General features: G+C 36.6%; 1 protein-coding gene across 3 annotated transcripts in view; it reads left to right on the plus strand.

Annotated features, from left to right (window-relative positions):
- Positions 1-18683, plus strand: part of PDE7B (phosphodiesterase 7B) — a 190065-nt gene that overhangs the window by 30439 nt on the left and 140943 nt on the right. The gene's annotated exons all lie outside the window — the stretch shown is intronic.

The raw sequence follows: 18683 nt of genomic DNA on the forward strand, positions 1-18683 counted from the left end.
ACAGAACTGGAAACAAATTCCCCTGAAAAGGATCTGTGTTAAATATCACTGCATTCTTAGTTGGAAGAGGCATTGGAGAATTTGTTTTGTTTCATAACATCTTAGACTACAACACTTGCTAGAGCTGACAGAAATTCTCTTCTGCCAGCTCAGCCTTAGCCATGCTGAATTTGACTGCCATTAACCATGCAGAAGCGTTTCTACTCGAAGAGCATCTGTACTGCCCTTCATGGTGACCTCAGCTGCCTGTGCATTACTAGGTACTCAGCAATTTTTCACCATTAATAGGTACTCAACTTTTTTTGGCTAAAAGCTTGGACGTCTTTACAACATCATATCACAAATACAATTCTTTCCTCACAAAAAAATAAAAAATAATAATTAAAAAAAAGGTCAAAACCTCAAAACCACCCTATATAATTACCATGCTTTTCTCTATTCATCCGCTGAGATCCTAATTCACTTTTTCAGCAGCACAGCCAGACTGTAACTATAAGAAAATCATGTCCTATGTGCCACTCAGCCATTTCAAATTAGAAAGAATTAAAATATAGCATAATCCTTGCTTACTTTAAGACTGAACTAACATGTGACAGGAAATAAAGTAGCATTAAGAAATAAAGTAGCATTAAGGTTTTGAAGAACTTCTTTGTCCAATGTAGCTTTGCATTTAGAAATGATTTGTCGTTGTATGATGTAGCAAAGATGATAGCAAGCAAACAGATAGCTGAAATATCAACTTCTTGCAGCATGCAGAAGTTTTGTACTCATACTTGGAACTGAAATGGGATTGATTGCATTAGCAGATAATCTAGCAATTATGAAAACTGAGCCTCATTTCCTAAACTGATCTGACAGATGCTCTTGATGTCTTTGATTATGACCAGTTTCTTTATTGGAGAAGGAATGTTTCTCTTGTCAAAATACCTTCAGAGAGTCATAGGGGGATTTTTTCTTCTGTGAGGGACATTAAGTTATTTGAGGTCCATCTTGTCTTCCTTCCTTTTTCAGCATGTGCTGGGATCTTTAAGAGGGGTGTTTGAGAAGGTGGTCTGAAGTGCAAAGTGTGAGTGATAACCAGCACTGTATTTCTATTTTGTCTTCTTATGCAGTTCACACATTAATTTTCTAGCCTAGTGCTTAAGGTCTTCATGAGAACCAGTTGACTGAAGCATAGCTGAGTGAGGCTAAAGTGATGTTGGTGGGGTATAAGCTAAATTCTTGTGATGACAAAAGACAAAAAAAAAGGTCAAAAATAACAAGAAAGTTAAAAGATAAATGTTTTCCTAAATATTCTTGAGGTACTCTAGTTGAATTACTTAGCAACAGAGAGATTAAGCACACATCCTAGGTATACGTTTAGCAGCATCGTTTATGATAATTGTATGATTGATTTTCACTATGTTTTAAGTTTCTTTGCAAAGTTGCCTTTCCCTTTTGTTCATCTCTGTCCTGTTGTTTTCAAGGCCAGTATTTCTGTGGCTGCACTACAGATTGCCTTAGGTTTGTTTTGTTCCTTATCTGATTCATCATCTACTTTCCAGCGGTTACAGGTAACTGCCAATCAGATTTTCTGAGCAATGCAGGGAGTTCCTCTTTTCTGATTCCTCTTTTCCAATTCTCTTCTAAGAACTACCTCCTCTTTTACTTCCTTTCGTGTAGAACTTATGATGATTCTGCAGCAGCCTCAAATTTACCCACCTACCTGTTTCCTATTTTTTGTGTTAAATACCAACCTTATCTGCTTTGTTACAGTCAGTACATATTCTTGCTGCTGCATTGGGGTTTTAATCTCTGTTAGACTGGTATTCTCAAGTTCAACCAATTTCAACATATACTGTGCCTAAGCTTTTGACATGGCCCCTTCCATTTGATTGGCAGCACTTCCCCTCCACACTAATTCTTGTTCACGTTTCTTCAGTATTCACTTCCTTGTGAAGAAACTAAATTTGTGAAGAAACTTTACACAAAATTTTGTGTCATGATCTCAGTATTTTCTTATTTCTCTTTATTTTCTGCATTCTACATCAGTGAGATTTGAGGTCCATGTATTTCAGAGTGTAATATGCTGATGTTGTGTGTTTGAAGCAGAAGGTGGGGAGTTTAATCTGCTGCTCTTCCAGATTTCTACAAGTTTAGTATCACAGCAGAAAGTTCCTAAAGCTTGGCTTATGGCAGCTTGTCTCTCAACTCTGAGTAGTATTAAGATTAGTTCCAGGAAAACATTTAGTTTCTACAACCATATCAACTTTATTATAGCTTTCTTTGACGTTGATGGCAGAAACAGTTGATAATTACTCAGCCCAGTTTTTTGTGCAACCAGAAATTACTTCAAGATTTGTACTTGCTGACAGTCTCACCTTCCTTCCTTATAACATGTGTTTCAGAGATGCCAGCAATATAAGTGAAACATGGACTGTAGCAGAGAAAATGCTTAAGAAGTTGGTTGTACCTTTTCATATCGGACTTAGCGATTAATGCATTTCTCTCAAGAGACTCACAAATAGGCTGTATTTGTCTATCTTCTGTTCTGTTGCAGCTGTGTGTTGACAGGAGGGGTGAAAGTTCTGTAAATAAACTGATCTTATGGTGTACTTGTTTAGCTGATGCCAGAAATTTCATGTAAATCCAGAGAAAATTCCTTACAGAAAATCATTTCAAGCCTGTATAAATGGACTACCATGACAATTCCAGACAGTTGAAGCTACAACACTGACTTAGCAGGAAGACTTCCCCAGAATAAAAAGGAAAGAGATGCCCCTTTCTCCAGACACCAAATTAGGCACTGACTAGGAGTTTGTCGCTTTGTGGACATTGGAAGATATTATTAAAGTATAACCAAGGATGGTATTTGGCCTTATTTTTTTAGGGGTTGTGTTTCCTACCTTAGAAATTGGTAACATGTTAAAGAAAGAGAGGGAAAGGTAAAGTTCCATTCCCACCCAAACTGGAGAGTAAAAATAAAGGTAAAGCGATTTCCAATGACCAAACTGCACTTCAGTACTGAAAAGTGAAAACCCTTCTATATGAACCCTCCCTTGTGGAGAGAAATTATGATGGACATTGGCACTCTAGCATCTCAGAGAAAAGTGTTTTAAATAACAGATCCATCCTGGCCACATTCCTTCTTGCCGTGACAAGAAGCCAGTCCAGCCAGAAGGCAGCCCACCTTCTCTCTTGTGGTTGGGTTTGTTGACCATTACTGCATAAATGGATTTGGAGTCCAGTTCAGAAAAAGTGATGGAGAAGAGAGGTGAGTGATAAGTGGGAAAGGGAAGGATTCAACAGAGATCTAGAAGTTTCAAAAGGTATGAAAATCCACTATTTTTCATAATACACGAATTAGGGAACACAAAATGAATGCGTCAGGCAGCAGAGTTAAGCAAAAGGGGGAAGTTCTTTTTCACTCAATGTGTAATTAAATTGTGGAACTCATTTCCACAGAATGTTGAGGAGGCCAAAAGTACAAATGAGTTCAAAGAGAAACAAGGCAAAATCCTGCTGAATAGACCTATTAAGTGCTGCTAAACAAGATGGCCCATCTGCAACCTGCTCAGAAAATCCCAGTATTGTTGAATTTCAGAAACAGAACATCTACCAGGGGAGATTTATTCCCCCTGTTCTCTGTTTCTTATGGTCTTTACCTCAGTATCTGTTGCTGGTCATTGTTAAAATAAGTTGCAAAGCAGAAGGATCTCTAATGTGATCCAGTTTGGTTATATTTTTGTTAATTGTGAGCAGAATCTGATTCAGATACTGCTGTACCTTCAGATGCAGACATAGACAGGGATGAACTGCCATGCAGAGCAATTGTAAACTTCAGAGACCCCAAAACAAGCCTGCCCTTTCAGCTGTGTCCCAAACTCCTGCCCAGAGCTATCCTGGTACCATCATGTTCTGCCCTTAGCCAAACCCAATGTCTGAGGGAATGTGTTGGGAACAGATCTTCCTTTCCTTTCCTAAAGCCCTTCCTGGTTTAGTTTTTGTAGAGGCAACCCAGAAGAATATGATAACATTCTATGGCTATTATGTATCTGCTTTTTTTGTGTGGTCTACATTAACAGAGTGGACAGAAGCAGAAAAAGACAAAGGATCCTGTCTGTGGTCCACACATAATGAAGTCACTGCTTAGTCAAGAGGCCGACTAAGTGATTAGCTGCTAGTTTGCAGGACTTCATATAACGACATGCTATAGTCACTAAATGTTTTAAATGTTCATATTTATTTCTATAGCTAATTTACATAATAAAAAAAAAAACAGATTGCTGAAGAAACTTGCAATAGAAATATATCATTTTCACATGACACACCTGCTCACTTACATTTTGATGAAAGATTTTACTGGAAAATGTCAGTTTTCTTTGACTGTTTCTTGTTTTGTTTGGGTTTTGTTGTTGCTGTTGTTGGGTTTTGTTTGTTTGTTTATTTTCTTCTTCATCAGAAAACCAAAACCTAAACCATTTTCTGTCACAGGTGAGGACCAAGCTAGTTTTGGCTCTTCTCAAGGAAATCTCAGGGGACTGCTGTAATTGGACTGTCCAGATACAGAAATCACAGCAAATTCCCATCTTTGTTTGAAGCCTGATTATTTTAGTTAATAAGAACTCTTCAGATGCAGATATATTTAGATCTAGTGTAAGTGGCTGCAATTCCTTGGAGCTCCATGGAGCCACAGCTGCTTAGAGCAGTTCTGAGCTGGTCAGTGCAACCCAGCACAGCCTTCATGCCTTCCAAAAACTCATTAACTCTTTGGTCACCAGATTTACAAAGAAGAGACCAGCTAAATAAAGTATATGTGCAAAATGAAGGACAGCTATTTTTTTCCAAATAAGAAAAGGAGATACATTTAATGAGATGTTATGAAGGGTGGCTGATGTTTTCCAATATTTCTTTCAAAATTACGATTTTGGTCAATGATGCTTTTTGCACAAGACTCATTTTAGCAAAATAGATCTTCTACTTTGAAAACAAAACAAAACAAATAACCAAACAAAAAACACAAACAAACAAAACCCTGTAAAGATGTCTTTACATTTTCAAGACTTTATGTCTTTTTCCTAATCTCTTCCCTCTGACACTTTGCTATCTGAAAAAGGCAGGAGAAAAAAGCAAAGTGTGCTAAAATATGAAAAATTATTGAAATAATGGTCTCATGTGCACAGTTCTGTTCGAAAGGAGACAGGAAAAATAATTATTCTGTTCATTTAAATTTGTGAAAGAAATACCAATTGCACTTCTTAAAATTATTTTTGGTTTGTTGAGAAAAAAATTTAGTCTTTTCTCAATAAGTAACAATATAAGTGATAGATCAAAAAATGCAAAACACATCTTGATATGAAATTATTTTATTAAAAAATAAATAATTTCAAGGAATAATTTTAACATATTTAAGTCATCTTTATTTACAATTTATTGGCAGAATCGATGGAAAAGTTAATAGTTTGAAAATCTCTGGATGTTAGGTTGCTAACACAGCTTGTTATTCTATTTATAAATTAACTTGGCAATATTGGATTTTATTTAATGATTTTGATTTTTAACAGTCCAGCAGATTTGTGAAGTGATGAAACCAATTGTAACACTTTGTGCTACTGGAGCAGAACCAGAAAGTCAAAGATCCAAAACAGAAACCAGAACGGCTTTGTTACAGTTAATTATCAAAGCTTAGTGTGACACTTTCTGAAAAAATTTCTGTAATATCCAAAAAATCCCAGAGATTACAGAAATCACAATTATTTACACGTTAAACTAAAGAGCAACATTGATTTTGTTTTTCTTTTTTCCTCAACTTTATTTCTTAAAGAATTCTGTACATTTTTTGTATTACTTTTTATATTTACCATATATTGTCATATTCAATCTAACAATGGGATGTTGTGTATCTATACAAAATATCGTGTGCATGTGTAATATAGATATAGGCAAATGCGTGCTTGAATATGCTATGCAAATGTGATCCTGAAAATTAGATTTCTTTGTTTATAGGCCTGACTGGATAGCTGTCAGCTGCATTGTGTTTCCATCCTTTTCTGGGCTGAAGTTAAGTTGGGTCATTTTGCTATTTTCCCAATTAACAAAGGAATAGTGACACCAAAGAACATGCTGTTTTGCACAAGAGCTCCAATTGTTCTTTTCATTTTTGCCCCTATTGTATTTTATAGAATATATTTTGCATTGACTTTTCTACTGCTCACTTGGAGTCTATAAATTCCAGTGTTTGTAATTAGAGAAAGTTCTTCATCTATAGATGTTCGCAGGCATAATTATTTAGACATGAACTCTTACAAAGCAAATAGTTACATGAAAGACCTCAAATCACTTGGCCTGTTGCAGTCTGGATGATTTTCTCTCATGCCTATCTAACCTGCCCTTGAATATCTGGTAACAGCATCTACTATTCTCTTCCTTGGAATTCTGTTTCCCTGACAGGCCTTTGGACTGCAAAGCACTTGTTCCTGTTTTTACCCTACTTTTCTCAGCTGCTGCCCACAGTAGGTTTCTGCAGGGACCCAGTGTCCCCTGACATCAGGGATTCAGCAGAGACCTGCTGCTATGAACTGCTTTCCTCATTGTGGTTCCATCACATAAAGTAAATGTTGTTAGATGAACAGAATAAGCATCACTTTATGCCTCTGGTAAGTAGCTATACACAGCAGCATTATTTTGGTATGCCCAAACGAGATTTTACTGTCGTCGTCATAGTGGGCAGGCACATACTTTTGGATACTTCTCCTCTAAAGAAGGTTTTGCACAGACTTACTTCCATCCAACACATCTGTGGTGGAATACTGAGAAAAATGGGCAGTCTTACTTGTCTGAAAAATGTTAACATCAGAAATACCTACATATATACACATATTTTTGTTACCACCAATTCTTTGTCAGAACGTTCATCACAAAGAAAGGAAGTCTATTGCATCAGACGTTTAAAATGGAAAATATAGTGGAGCACATCTTCTGGCAAACACTCTAATGTTAAATGGAAAATAAACAGGTTTTTACTATTTCTCAATTTAGGCATTTCAAAATTAACTGCAGAGTTCACTTCTTTTACCATACCAGTTATGTTGCTTGAGGACTTCGGCTATATTTTGACCATTGCTTATTAAGATACCTAAAAGAAAGTCTTACCAGAATTTTATATTTAGTGGTTGTCTTCTGCACAGATAGAGTTCTTTTTTGCATAAAGATTTGCAAGTTTTCATTTAATCTGTCTGTGTACCTTTTAATAAGTTTCTACATCAATATTTTTTTTCTATTAAGATTGCACTTTACAGTAAACAATCCGTTCCCACATATGAAATGTAAGTACCAAGTCCTCCCCATGTCCTTTCTTTAAGATGGAAACATCGGCTCTCTGGCATACTATTTCTGCTATGAGAAAAAGAAAATAGCCTATGTCAATGTTCGTAGCCAAGAAAAAATGACAGATCAGATTTGAAATAGTATGTTACAATTCTTCTGCTTGGAACTAGATGGGGTATGTCCAAGCTGTACTACGTTTAGGTGGGAAGTGGATGTGTTGAAATGTTGAATATTTTTTCTGGCAGGCTGTATACTTTCATCTGCAAATATTTGCTACAGAAAATTTTGGAGCTCAAAGCAACATCGGCAAATTTATAACAAACCAAAAGTGTTCTTGTGACAACAAGAGAACAATAGAATTAGAAAACATGAAGGACAGCCATCTCTGGGAGTAGTTCTTTGTAAGGCAAGACTGGAAACAGTCCTTTTTATAAGTTTATTGAAAACCACTTCCTAGCAAAAGTCTTCTGAAAATATAGTGGGGACAGAACTTACTCCTCTAGATCACCTTTCTTCCTCTGTAGTATTTTAGCTATCACAGATCTTCATGACAAAGTGTAGAATAATAATTTATTCTTTTACCAAAACTGAAACTATAATAAGTAATGGGCTTACCTGATACTGATAGACAAAATAACCCACTTACAAGTATGCCCTTTTCATTTTACTTTCGGGTTCTATAGCCTTTTGAGATTATCTGAGTTTAGAAAATTGTAAAACTGTATGGTATATGTCTATGTGTAAATGATACAAAATTTTTCTGTTAAGGCATAATGTTGGAGAATGGATTAGTGTGTGAATGTTGGGTGGATAAAATCTTGGTATGTTTAAATACTGAATATTCGGGGGGATGTTCTGAAAACTGGGTTGTCAGGTATCACTGTTCTTTTTAGTAGAATGAATAGGGTTTTCTTAAAATTTGATTGCCAGTTTTCAATGCATTCATCTACACCAATGAGAGTTTTATTAGGGACAATGGGGTAGGTATAATCAGAGGACCACAAGTCAAGATTAGAACAGCTATTTTAAAGAGAAGCTGTGGCAGATAAGGTATGTTGTGGTAGTTAAGTCCATAGCCACATGCTATGCAATATCCTGATGATTTCTTTTACAGTGCACTGCTCTGGCAATGTGGCCAGCCAGATAAGGAAATCTCTGGTTCTCCTAGATGGGTGAGATCCTGCAAGAAGGAATCTGGAGACTCTGCTAGAGATAGAACACAAGTATCAGATATACAGTGCGTGTTATTTTATCTGGTGTAGCTTGTTTAAACATAACACAAGTGCTTCGCCTTCACTGTGATAAAGTAAATTAATTGTTTATCTTATAACTTTGACTAATAACTAGTGTGGTCATGATCTGAAGCTGTTACACCTATAGTGCAATTTGTTCTTACAAGGTATAAACAAGGCGGTGAAATATACAGCCTAAGCATACTTTGGAGGGTTCTGGAGTGGTGTCATGGGCCTCATACTGCAGTGTAAAACCTAGTTTGGAGATCGGTGATGACACCATCACAGCTGAGGAGATCAGTTTATTTTAGCAGAGGATAACAAATACCTCACTGAGGTGCACTTTGGAGGACAAGGGTGAATGGCTTGGGATTCACCAAAATAATTCCTTCTTTGTAAAGAGTCTATCTCTCAAGGAAAAATTGTTCCTGGCGAATTAAAATATCATGAGATCAATAGTAAACGTAAACTAAAATGCAAACTAAAATATTTTCAGAAGTCCATGTGTGATTTCAATGAAAGTTAGCCACTGTGCCATACTTTTTGTGTGTGTGTGTATGTGTGCGTGGTTTCATTTTGATTTTGAATCTTGATGTCCATTTGTGCTTCAGTCCAGACAGAAAAAATAGAATCTGGATCGAGACCAAATGTCTTTATCTGTATTTTGCTTCATCTGTAACTAAAAGACAGGTATATGGTAGCAGACATAAACTCACATGCAGCAAAATTAAGATTGACTACATCATAATACGTGGATAGAGGTTTGATTCCTGGTCACAAAAATCTCACTGTAAAATAGTCCAGGCAGTAGCAATAGTACATAACAGCCTGAACAACAACAACAAAAAAAACCCATAGCCATAAGACTTAAAGCTGGTATGTTTAAATCTAGAGGCTAGTGACTTGTCTAATCATATCATGTGTAGCATCTTTTTCGTTGACCCAATATGATGTGCATTTCTTCTACATACTGTTGCAGTAAACCATCAGCGACCAGAAGCCCCTGATGACAAAGCAAATAAGACTTTTTTAATTCTGAAAAGTATCTTTCATTTAAGATTTGTAGTGTTTGAATATCAATAATTGATAAAGACTGAGAACATTTCTGGAAGAAATAAGTTTTATTCCAAACATATAGGCATGAGGACACAGTTGATCACTAGCAGAGCCTCCTCCTCTTAGACTTAGACGTATATGCTCTACTGCCTTTGCTCTTATGTGTTCTGATTACATCTAAATAGTTGCAGCAGCACAGCTCCAATTAACATTGCCATCAACTGAATCCAGAAGCAAAATACACATTCATACTTCCATATATATATTTCTTTTACATTCTTCCTGTTACCATAGTTTTAAATTCCCTGTGTCATTAGATGTTTTTAAATGAAATTAAGAAACCTTTAAGTCATAAAGGCAAAGATTCAAACTTGGTGGCAATGGCAAACTTGACAATCTTGAAAGCAATTACATTTACTTAAAAAAATAACAAGGTTTAAGGTTGCCTCCATCATGCATATGTATTATACAGTCTTTAATGGCATTACATACTCTTTGACATTATTTTAGCAAAGATTTATCATATACTTTACCTCAGCTTTTATAGAAGAAACAAAAATTCTGGGCTAAATGGAATCTATATGATCTGCTAGCAGGTCTGGGACCTGTAATGAGTCCAGCTAAAAGTAACACAACTTTTGTCATCTATGCAAAATAGCCACAAAAGTTATATGAAAAAAATTACCAAATGCTTTTTCCAGCTATTTTGCTTACATTTTAGGGATAGGTTCCAAGTCAATGCTTAAAAGAGAATGTATTTATACAGCCTATATGTTCTTGCTCTTCCAAGGTTGCCACTCAGTTCTTGACCTGCTTTGTTCTTATTGTGTACAACTTCAATAAGTTTAATCTAATTCTAAACATCTGTTTCTTCCCCCTGTCTTTCTTCCCTCTATTTAAAATCCCTTTATAATGAAGTAAATGAAATTGCTTCTTCCTTGTCCTCTGCAATATGTTCACTTGTACCTGGATGGTTTCTTTATGGACACATATAAACACATTACACCTGAACAACTGGTATTTCTGTAGGGAAAAAGAAAGCCTTTATCTACTTATTAATAAGTAGAAAAGATTAACATATTCAAGAATACGTGTCCTTGAGATTAGCATCTCTTTCACTGCCATTTATTAAGAAAACCATGCGTGTTGTTTGAAACCATCCCAGAAAGTCATGGTAAGAAATTTCCATCAGCAAGCATCTGACAAGATGTGGGATTTCTGTTGAACTTTATGTTCTAATAAACAAATGTGTGGTGCCAGTAGCCACAGGACAAGAGATTTTCTAAAAAACATTATCATAAAGGGCCTCGTGAAACTGCTTTTCCATTGTTTAGGCTTTGATGCTGAACAATGGATGAAATGAGCACAACATAAGGTTGCATCCAACTGAGAAATAATTTTTAAACCTCCAGTGATTTTCACAGAGAAAAGAACAAGTGCTGAGAGGGAAGCACTGGTCCTAGCTAGGTCTTGTTTTTTGTGAAATCTCACTGGTGACCAAATGCAGCTTGTTCCTTGCCCATATCTTGCTTGGAACTCCACAACTTTCACTTAACTGTTACTTATTTGTGTTCTTTTCTTTTCTCTTTTCTTTTCTTTTCTTTTCTTTTCTTTTCTTTTCTTTTCTTTTCTTTTCTTTTCTTTTCTTTTCTTTTCTTTTCTTTTCTTTTCTTTTCTTTTCTTTTCTTTTCTTTTCTTTTCTTTTCTTTTCTTTTCCTTTCCTTTCCTTTCCTTTCCTTTCCTTTCCTTTCCTTTCCTTTCCTTTCCTTTCCTTTCCTTTCCTTTCCTTTCCTTTCCTTTCCTTTCCTTTCCTTTCCTTTCCTTTCCTTTCCTTTCCTTTCCTTTCCTTTCCTTTCCTTTCCTTTCCTTTCCTTTCCTTTCCTTTCCTTTCCTTTCCTTTCCTTTCCTTTCCTTTCCTTTCCTTTCCTTTCCTTTCCTTTCCTTTCCTTTCCTTTTCATCAATAAATCAGGTCAGCTGTAAGAATGAGCAAACATTACTACGGGAATGAAATTGTTAACTACAATTGCAGAAAAATTACATAGCAGAAGCTTGCAAAGTCTTTGTGGTTTATTCCAACATAACTGCCTCATGGTTATTGGCATATCTCCCAACTTCCAAGATGTTGTTAGCAGCAAACAGAAGTACAGTACAGGGTACAGCTTTATTTCGTGTAGCATCTGTCATGCAAACATATTCTCACATGTTTTACCCAGTAACACATATGCAGTATGGGAAACGCAAGTAAAATAATGTTTTAGGAATAACATGTTAGTTTTATTGAAGAGAATTCCTTACAGCATCTTTCCAGAGAGTAACAGGGTTGATTTGACGAGCAGAATCAGCTGCTGAATACTTCAAAATATCAACTCTGGCCATTAATCTACAGTTGGTTTTTGCAAAATTTATTTCATATGGATTGTGCTGCTTATAGGAACTGAGTGTCCATGTATTGTGCAACTGTGCTTTCCCACTATTAATAAACAAACATTCAGGGCTATTATATTCTAGTGACCTCTTGTTTATTTCTGTCTAAATTACGCATCTATCTGCCCCACCGAACTCTTTCTTAAATCATTTGCCCAAATGTGGCTGCTTAAAAGTTGCTAGGTAATTGTTAAAATGCCTGTGTTGCCCATAGCTGTAATGACTATTTCTGCCTTCTTTTTTCTTATACAACAATTTTGCATTTGAATCTTCCCACAGCATGGATGTCTAGCAGAAAAATATCTGAAAGCATTTCAATATGCTAGTAAAAAGGGCTGATTCTCTTCAAATAGTTATTTTGAGGTTTACATAAGTCGAGCCAATTACATAAACTGAGACAACAGCACTTCCAGATAGAAAATAGAATAGGTAACAAAAATGTCTCTCTTAGACAGCACCCTTTTCCTAAGCTCATGGACATATACCTCTGTTCAGGATGCATGATACGTCGGCTTGTTAGTTGATCCTGCCTCAGTTGAGAAACTGAATAACCATATTTTTCTATGAGCAGTGGAAAACATTACAACAACATTGCTGCAATATTGCAACCAATGCTATATGGTATAGTGCTAAGGGCCTACTGCTAAGAGCAGTGATTTGTTGTGTGACATCTTCTACCGTCACAGCCACCAGACCACATGCTGTTTGCAGTCTGGATATGCTCCATATGACCTCTTGAAGTTGTTCTTCTTTGCCCATTGCCATTAAAGATTGAGTGAACCAAAGCCAGAAGTGCAAGTGAGAACGGTTCCCTTCCTTTATGATTTGGATAGCTGTGTTAGGAAAGGAAGGGCCAAAGGATCTGTGGTCTTTGCTTTGTGAACTGCTTGTATTTATTCATCAATAGCTATTTAATGCAAAATACAGAGTAGATTTGGGAATCTCAACACCAGCCTTTCCTTTCCTGGTGCCCTAAGTGCCAAACGTTGCACATTTGCTCTCTTCCAATTGGAAGCCAGTCTCTGACTCTGTACTCCACAATCCATCCACTGCAGTGGTTCAACTGACTTTGATACCCTTAACTGGCCATTAACTGCAGTAAAAGAGGGATACCCGCATATTTTCATCCCCTTTTGTGACACACCAGGCAGCCACATCAGTATTGGACAAGGTACATAGATATATTTAGATATGCCCAAGGCACAGACCTTTCAGGGCACATGTGGGAATGTTTCATTTAAGAACTGGAATGGGCCTTAAGGACTTAAGGTTGCAGTTCTCAAGTGAGATATTCCCACATGAGAAAGGCAGGGCTGTTCTGGAAATTATTCTATCTAGTCCAGTAAGACCACTTATTAAATCACAACAGGTTTGTGAACAAGCTCTAAAAGGTTACTTTCAGCAAGTTTAATACTTTGTCACCACTGCCATCTATCAGGAATACTTCTGTTCAAAGCTGGCTCAGCAGATAACTTTTCCTCCCCCTCCATGTTCAGATAACTTCTCTCCTCCTTCTCTTCCATGTTCAGATCTAGAAATCTCTTATTTTTTGAGGAAGATCCAAGTTCATGTCAGGTTGATGTGCATTTGTCAGTATACCCTTAGACAGAGGTAAACCACTTAGCAATGGTAAGTATTCCCAGAACACACCTTTAAGCAGAGAGGAGAAGTTGCTGTCAAAAAATTATGGAACAGGGGGTCTGATGTTGGCATATTCAAATATCTTAATTTCAGCTGTTCTGCCTTGGCACATTCTGTAAATTGTGGTTTACTGCAATTTCTTCAAAGTGTAAATGACAAGACATGAGTCTAGGGCAATTTGTGTTGATTTATATCCAAGTTGGTAAAAGATAAAGAGGAGACTCACAGAGTGGAGATACAAGAAACATATTAGGAAATGTTGGAGGATGGCAGTATTAGGAGAAAGTATAGCAGACTGTACACAGAGGAGAGTGAAGGGAAACCATTCAGAGAGAGCTGCAACACTGTGGGAAAATAAGAGAAGAAATACAGCCCTGAACAAGCATGAACATATACCATTACACAAAATAACAGCAATATATTTTTAAAAAACTATTAAATTAATAGATAAATTATTATAAAGATTAAGGACCTTACTTGCCACTTCTGCATGTTAAATTTCTAAGGTAAATTTAACTGACCTTTTAAATCAGAGGTGTGCTGATACAATAGCAAATTGCAACTAAGCAAGAAGACAATAAGTTGGGCACTACAACCCAGGAACAACCTTAAAAAAATTAGAATGTTTGGGAAAAATTCTGGACATTTTCAAAATTAAATGTTTACTTCCAAAGATTCTTTTCTAAGGTCTGTTATGGAAAATTAAGAAACACTGAAAATAAAATCTTTGCAGCTGAAATATTTTATCTCAATGATTGTGAAAGAATTATGGAGCAATGTCTAAAATATTTCTTTTATACTTGAACCCTACAAAATGGTTTTATAAATTGTGAATAAGTTTTTCAAATTAAGTTACTGCATTAAAATATTTTCCACATATTTTCAGCTAAACTTACTGTGATTTCCTTATTCAGGCTTAACTATGTTCTAATTACTACCTACAGTATTTTCAAATTTATTTTTTCAGTTCTTTCCCCAGTCTTTCTTCAAGTGCTTATTCATGTATGGATATACCTAACAAAATACTGTTAGCCAGAGATATTTCACCTCATTATTATCTTGTCCAGCTCATCAACCTTTGACGCTTTGGATGCAGTCATGAGAGATTATTACCTCTACTGCCTGGCAGTACAGAAATCAGAACAATGTCTGATGTTTTAGTGAATCCTGATCTTCATTACTAATCTCTTTTCAAGTCGGAACTTCACGGAACACCTCAGAATTCCATACCTGTCTTCAGAGGCTTCTACCAAGGCATTTTTTCCACCTTACAGGTGCTGAGTGATCCTTCTTTCAAAGAATTATTTGCTGTTAATGCCTCTTGGATAGGCTTCAAGTGGTACATTATATGTAATTGTTTCACCACCAGTGATTTCCATGCTATCTATAGAGGAAGATGAGCATGTCCTAGGAAGTGCTCAGTTTATAATGGCTTTAAGTAATACATTGCTCCCAAATAGCAGCTTTATCCCTGAAACTTCATATTGAAGAAGTCCATGAGCTTCTCAGGCTCTGACAGAATTAAAAAGACCTGTTTTGTTCTGTTGGTGCACCTTCTGATTCATTCAACACCTCTTTTTCCAGGCAAAACAAAAAACATTGGGTTTTTTTTGACAAGACATAGATGATCAGAGCAACAAGACAGCAGTATCAATACCACTGTAATATCCCACAAGCAGGAGGTAAAACATGAGGGGAAACCTTCAAACCTTCACCTCACTTCTAAAATACTGACTAGTCCAGCAACACTTAACTAGGACTCTGACCTTCTTCCAGCATCAGCTGAATGTCCTCTGGCACACTGGGATTAGGAAAATTTTTATTAATTTTGTCTTACTCTCAGATTCTTACATTCTATTTTTCTTTATTTTCTGTGTCATACCTTTTGCTTCCTAATGCTGAGGGTTATTAACCTAGGTTAGGGCACTCCCCATCTCTCTATAAAATATGATTAATAGCAGAGTGTTCCTCCTGTTTTGATCTCTTGTTTCCTCTCAAAATTACTTTGAAGAAAAGTGTGTGAGTTGACAGCATTTTGCTTTTCCTTTAGGCCTTATCCACTAACACTTCACACATAAAAAGGAAAACTGGAGTGCTGTGATCAGCTTGGAATGGTACATGTATTTTCTCAAGTTCAAAATGCTATCATGATTGACTCCTTAAATAATTCGCAAAATTCAGTCAGCAAGTCATGAACCTCCATGTCTAAATCAAGATTTCGTACTGGAAGCATCTATGTGGGAATTGGGACCTCTCTCAGTATCAGGTTCTGCCATCCATTTTTTTGAGCGTTCATGATATTTCCCAAAGCTTTGGATCCAGCTTCTACTTACCAAAGATAAGAATGATGATTTAGTCTTGTCAGCATATTTCATTCATAAAAGAATACTTCCTTGGATTGAGTTTCAAGAGCTGTGAAGCTTTATACCACTACCTCAGCTCCCATCTCATGTATTTCTGGCCTTGTCCAGAGGTTGATACAGACTTCAAGAACGCTTGCACCTGATCAATAATGAAACCAAAAATCTAGATCTGCATTTCCCTTCACCATTTTCTCTCCAAGATTTCTTGTTTGAACTGAAAGAAGAGGGTTCTCCTTTACTGTACTTGCAGAGTACCTGGCTGTAAAATTGCAGGAAGAATTTTTCAGTGTTCTTCCTTACTGATACCATAAGTTTGCCATATAATTTCATGTCTGTTCCTCCTGCCACACAATTTATCCTCTACAATACTCAGGCTATTTCCCCACTGATATGATGTCCAGTCATTCTCCTATATCTTCTCAGTGAAGCTGGCCTTTCCAGTGGTTATCTTTTCATCTAGGAAGGTTTGGGAGGTTCAGCCCTGTTTGTCAGACTCTATATATGCCACATTTTGTAGGAATGAGACTATTCTCCTTTATCATCTCCTTTTCCTCCTTAAAATAATGTCAAACTTTCATATCATTAAGGATTTCAGCTTGACACTATCCTCATGTTTACAGGTTGGATTGCAAAGCTCATGCTGCCTGTTTGGTCAGTCTTCCCTTTCTAAAGGAAAAGCATTCAAAGAAGCATCTTGGATTTGCCTCCAACTGGAAGCTGTAACATATTAATAGAAAGTGTCTTCCTGGCTATGCATGAAGGCTGTTTTTACACTTCACTGGTGAAATGCCAGAGCTTAAATGGTGGCCTTGCTTGTGCAATGTCCTCAACTCTGAGATGTACAAAGCTACTGCCTGGAATGCTGCTGACACCTTCACCAGCTTTCCTGTCACTGTTAAAGTCTCCAGACACCATGCCACCCTTGAAGAGCAAACCTTCAGTCTTTATTCAGCCTGAGATGTCAGGCACTTCCTTCCACTAAACAGTGATTAATGGAGAACACTGGCTGCACTCTCCGACAGTGAAAATTGTACCTATGGAGTAAAAATTCAAAAAAGGCACTTCCTTATCTTTTTAGCAATATGTTGTCAATATGTGCATTCACAATCCATTAACTCATCCCCCTCTCTCACCAATCCATACTATTTCTGGAACTATTGAAGTTCAAAGAAAGCGAAAGGTAGGGGCAAACACCGGCACGCAGCATTGTCTGCAAAGTAACTGCATCTTTCTCTATGGATACGGTGATTTTTTTTGTGTGTTTGTGAGCAACTGTTAAAAGAATATGCTTATAGAGAATATACACCAAAGGACAGCAGCTGGGGGCTATTAACCTTTCCCTGCAACTGTATTTTCAGTAGCAGCGAGACATTGCCATGATATACTATTTCTGACCCATGCAGATAAAATTCCCTTTGTTCCATACAAGCTAAGAATACTGAGATTTCTGTATCAGTAATTTAAATTTCCACAAATTAAAAAGACATCAACAAGCAAACATTTATTTAAGTCCAGATCTATTTCTGAAATTGTCTTTTATACCATGACAGTAAAAATTTGGCTACTTTTTTAATGCTGTATACATTAGGGTTTCCTTTATGCTAAATATATGCTTCATAATATTTTCTTATTCTTAAAACAAAATTCAGTTTTGAAAATAGAAAATCAGTGTATCTTTTATTTTTTTAGACTTTATGTTTTATAGGAGCAAGCTATTTTTTCATACTTTCAAACTTTTAACAACTATTTCATCTTTATTTATATTCTTTATGCCTTCCTCTCATATCACGTTCATTCTATCACATTAATATCTATGCCTTCCTAATGGACAGTTCATTCTTTCACGTTCATATCTATGCCTTCATTATGGACAGTTAATTCTGACTGTAAATATGAAATAATAACATAGATATCTTTGCAGATTTCCATGATTACATAAAAGTTTTTATGAACAGACCACCATTTTAACTTTAAAAACTATCATATCTATAGCCAGTAAAAATAATGATTATTCAAGCAGCCTTGATGGTTTTTCAGGGTAGAAGCAGGATGTACATGATGGGTGAGATGGTTAACACAATAACCTAAGAACAGATAAGGAGAAAGTGAGCTAGGTAAACGAAACGCGTTCTAGAGTTTACATCAACTCATGTAGACACTATTCATAGAAAGATGAACTAAATTCATATTAGCACAATTCTGTTGATTCAGGGCTGTTACATCCAGTGTGAATTTAGCCTCTCCTTTGTGCCATATTACCTACCATCAACAGCTGGCACCATCCTAAACTCTCAAAGGTCCTTCTCCTTTGAAGAACTTGGCAGTGAAGGGAGGCTTCTCCCTCTTGGCTCTTGCTGTAGCCCTGAGTGTAATTCTACACTGATTTCCACCTTGAAACTTGGCTAAAATGACTTTGGCTTTCCTGAGTCTCTGCCAATGGAAATGGTACAATTAAACAACAGGAGACAGCCATCTCCTGGAGGGTCACCCGGCAATGCTTGCTGCTTTTAAAGCACAGAAGTTGTATTGTAACAACATATGTAACAAGAAAGAACAGAGAGGGCTGCCTAGCTTGAGTACTAATGACATGAGGGAGGAAAGCTCACACCTTCTGGACTGCACACTTTCAAACTGGATTTGGACCAGTCTTACGTTCCTGTA

This window comes from Columba livia, chromosome 3, assembly GCF_036013475.1.
Source record: "Columba livia isolate bColLiv1 breed racing homer chromosome 3, bColLiv1.pat.W.v2, whole genome shotgun sequence".
NCBI classification, from domain to species: domain Eukaryota; kingdom Metazoa; phylum Chordata; class Aves; order Columbiformes; family Columbidae; genus Columba; species Columba livia.